The following is a 4492-nucleotide window of genomic DNA, read 5'->3' on the forward strand; positions in this document are numbered from 1 at the left end:
AATCCTTATCTGACAAATAAAAATGTAAACTAATCACAATTTTAATATCCAATAGCAGAAATCTACAAAATTAAAGAGATAGTGAGCATATCTACATATCCTTTCCATAAAGGAATATCTATTGAATCGAAATAATTACATAATAGATTTCAATAATAAAGATATATAGTTTTTCATTCTCTTTTTTTAAATCATGAACAACAAAATTTGGGTGTCGTTTACATTTAACTTACCTCTAAAATCCATAGTGTCTGCTGGGACATCCAGGCCAACCACAACGGCATCACCCATCCGTGCATAAAGCATCTGTTCAAAGTCCGTTAATTCGGCCCTATATCCAGGGCCTCCACCGGTTCCTTTGGCAGATTGCTTTTCCCTGCAAACCTTTTTCTTTATGTTTTTTCTAATATCAGTTACTCTCTTCCGACAAGCCCGCACATCCTTAGGAAAACTTCCTTCAGCTGAAACAGATCTACTGATTTGTGTCCAAATTGTTCTCTTTCTCTGTGGGTTTACAGTTCTTGCTTGGTACCCAATGATTTCATCGTAGTGTTCGATAACAGCTTCGACCAAAATACAATTCTGCCGATGAGTGAACATGATACTTCTCCCGCTTTTGGTCTTTCCAGCTTGGGAAGATGCCATTGTAAAAATGTGATACAATAGAGCGCAAAAAATAACTAAAGTGTTGATACAAACTAAATAAAGTTTTCTTTTATAACGGTTTCCAAAAAAGTATCTAAATGTAGTTGATGAAAATGGGCGTATACTGTCTGATGTTCTGGAAAGATATGTCGCAGTTTATTTTTCATATGGAATACCTGGATTTCCATTTTTGTTTTTAATAACAATTTTACATGTAAATAAAGATAATTTGGTTATGAATAACAATATTAAATTTAAATATCATTACATTGTTATATGTATCTTTAATTTTATTTCACCTTATCAACGGATACATGTAACATTTGTTAATGTTGCAAAAAAAATAGTGCTGTTGTGGCGCAGTTCTATACAATGTTTCATTGTTATTAAAATGGATAAAAAAAAACATCAAGTTGTATACTAAAATACGATTCTTGATAATATTTTACAAAATATGTATCCAAATTGAGTGCTATTTGTAAAAATAGGTATTAGCTTACAAAATTGCGCATTTAAAAAAAAAAATTAGTCCCGTCAGTGAGTAGAGATTGAATAATATTTAGAAAATGCCACGATCCAAGAAGTTCTCTATTGGAGAATTATTGATTATTTCTTACACTATGGATAAATATTTTCCAAAAAAAAGGAAAGGGATTTTCACTTTGGACCAGGACACAAGAAACCGAATTCTCTGTGAAATGGTGCGAAGAGTAAGGAGAGTCTCTGGGCAAAAACGAACGAGGAAACAATGTCTGAAAAGATATAACGACTTGTACCGGAGGCAATCTAAAATGCGCACTTTGATAAAGAGTTATCTTAAAAAATGTAAGCAATATAGATATAAATATAGTTTAATTATATAATCTTAAGTATTAAAAATGTATAGTTTTTAATTGGAATATTTTCAATAAGATAAACAAGTTAAACAATAATAGGATTAAAAGATTACCATTGCCTGCAGATAAGTGTGAATGAATCAAGTTTTTATAGGATTTTCAGACAAATTTTTTGTGTGTTTGGATTTTTAAGAATATATTTTCACAAATTTTGTATTTTATATTATTTAATAGTCAAAAGAAGAAGAGCTCCAAGGTACCTTCTTCCCATTGATACCAATTCTAGTTCTGAAGGGGAATCAGACCCATTGCCCACAGTTTTTATGGATAAAGATAGGACTCAAGACACAGGTATAAAAAATGTAACTGTAATTTCGAGAAAAAAAAAAAATTCAAAGCCAGGTATTAAAGTAAATTTATCTTTTAACTATTTTTTTTTATAATGCTATAGATAATAGCACTCCAAATAATAATGCAATGGATGAGCAAGGAGAAGAAGATATCGATAACATTGAAGGTAATCTAAAAAAAAATTATTTGAGATTTCTTTAACATATATATTTTATAAATATAAATTTATTTGTAATAATAATTTTAGGACATGTAGAGCCTACAGAGTCAGAAGAACATTTGGAACAAGATGAAGAACATTTGGAACAAGAGGACGAGGAGGGCCATGAAGAAGATGAGGTTCATCAAGGAACATCAGGTGATTTTTTTTTTTTTATGGTGATATATCTATTCTACAAACATTATATTTATATATATATATATATCTATATATATATATATATCTATCTATATATATATATATATATATATATATATATATATAAAACAATAGATATGTATGCATATATATATATATATATATATATATATATATATATATATACACATATATATATCTCAATTTTATTAATATGTGTATATATTTTTTTTAAAAACAAACAAAAAAAAATATATATATATATATATATATATAAAAACACAAACACATATTTTTTTTATATATATCAATATATATATATATATATATATATATATATATATATATATATATATAGATAGATCAATATATAGATAGATAGATAGATAGATAGATAGATATATGTAATATATATATATCAACAGATAGATATATGTATATAGATCAAAAAAGACAGATTTAAATATAGAAATAAAATTAATTGAAAGATAACATAGATAGAGAGAAAAATATTGTGTAAGATAGATATATTTTAAAATTACATTATCAATACATTGTAATCAAAATTTTGTTTTTTGAAGAAACTCAACAAAATTTAATAAACTTAGAGGTACACGATGAAGACTCTCAGTCACCTCAATATTATAACTGGGGTAAGTGTTATAGCATTTATGAATAAATATATGTTATTGCTGTTGGTAATTCCATTGACAGATATTTTTTTTACTCTCATGTCTATAAATGCTATTCAAAATAATCAAAATATATGTTTAATATAAATATATATATTTTTTATTTTTTAGTTCCGGATGATGAAAAAATTGTAATAAGCAAAAAAGAGCTCCTTGAAGTCCTGCTTAAAGCTGAAACTGGACTGATAAGCAGTTACTCAGCAGTCAGGAAAATGAGGCTGAAATATGAAAACATGTAACTTTTTCATTTATGTGTTATTAAAAAATTTATGAATGTGCTAGCAACATTTTTTTTTATTTTATTTTATATACAGAATAAATGCATATATTATTTAACAAATATAAACAATTGTCGTTATTGTGTAATATATATTGAAACATCTTATCAATGAATTGAAACATCTTATCAATGAAAGGGTAAGATTAGGTCAATGTAAGACGTTAATTTGAAAAGAATAGTAGTGAAATGTCTAGAGGGGTTGTGTAAAGTAGGTAGAGAAAAACAAATTAGTTGGTAAAGATAAAAGACGTGTTGAAAATCAAAAGGAATAATAGTTAAAGGTCTGCATGGGGTGTCTAAAATAGCTAAACAAAAGACAAAAAAACAAGACTTTGTAAGACATGTGCTAAAATAACGTAGAATAATAGTAAAAGGTCTGTATGGGGTGTCTAAAGTAGATAAACCAAAAAATAAGGACTTTGTAATATGTGAAACGTGTTAAAATAACGTGGAATAATAGTATGGGCTCCATTTATCATGATAAACGGAGGCCTAAAAGGTCTGTATGGGGTGTGTAATGTAGAGAAACCAAAACACATGATTTTGTAATAAGTAAGACATGTGTTAAAAATAACGTTGAATAGTAGAAAAAGGTCTGCATGCGGTGTGTTAAGTAGATAAACCAAAAAAAATTACTTTGTAATATGGAAGCCATCTGTTAAAAATAACGTGGAATAGTAGTAAAAGGTTGTGGTTTGTAAAAAAAACACAAAAAGAATAATAATATAGAAATTTGTTCAATTCATATTACAAATATAAATGTTTATATAACCTTAAATTACAACAATTATAACATTAATAAAAAGAATGGCTATATCCAGTAATAAAAAAGGAAAATACCAAAAATATGTCCTTTTTTACGATGATGGAATGGTAAATATAGTCGAGATTTATCATTAACACGCCGCATCTCGACTTTGGAAAAAAGCGGTATAATACGACCAGTTTTTTTATAAATATTGGCGCACAAGTGCGCCTCACAGAGGGCGAGCTGCGGAGAACTTCTTGGAGAACTGAAAGTCGGATTTCTCCAAACAATGATAAATGGAGCCCATACTAACACATAAATATATATTTATATACACATAGTAACACATAAATATATATGTATATACACATAGTAACACATAAATATATATGTATATACACATAGTAACACATAAATATATATGTATATACACATAGTAACACATAAATATATATGTATATACACATAGTAACACATAAATATATATGTATATACACATAGTAACACATAAATATATATGTATATACACATAATAACACATAAATATATATGTATATACACATAATAACACATAAATATATA

The 4492-nt window shown here is 27.0% G+C and overlaps 1 long non-coding RNA gene across 1 annotated transcript; it reads left to right on the forward strand.

Moving 5' to 3' along the window:
* Positions 1-1713: 1713 nt before the first annotated feature.
* LOC128635971 (uncharacterized) lies at positions 1714-2171 on the forward strand. The gene is made up of 3 exons (XR_008398637.1): positions 1714-1832; positions 1933-1998; positions 2080-2171. It is a non-coding gene; the product is annotated as an uncharacterized LOC128635971 (long non-coding RNA).
* The last annotated feature ends 2321 nt before the right edge of the window (positions 2172-4492 follow it).

This window comes from Bombina bombina, chromosome 1 (genome assembly GCF_027579735.1).
Source record: "Bombina bombina isolate aBomBom1 chromosome 1, aBomBom1.pri, whole genome shotgun sequence".
In the NCBI taxonomy this organism is placed as follows: Eukaryota; Metazoa; Chordata; class Amphibia; order Anura; family Bombinatoridae; genus Bombina; species Bombina bombina.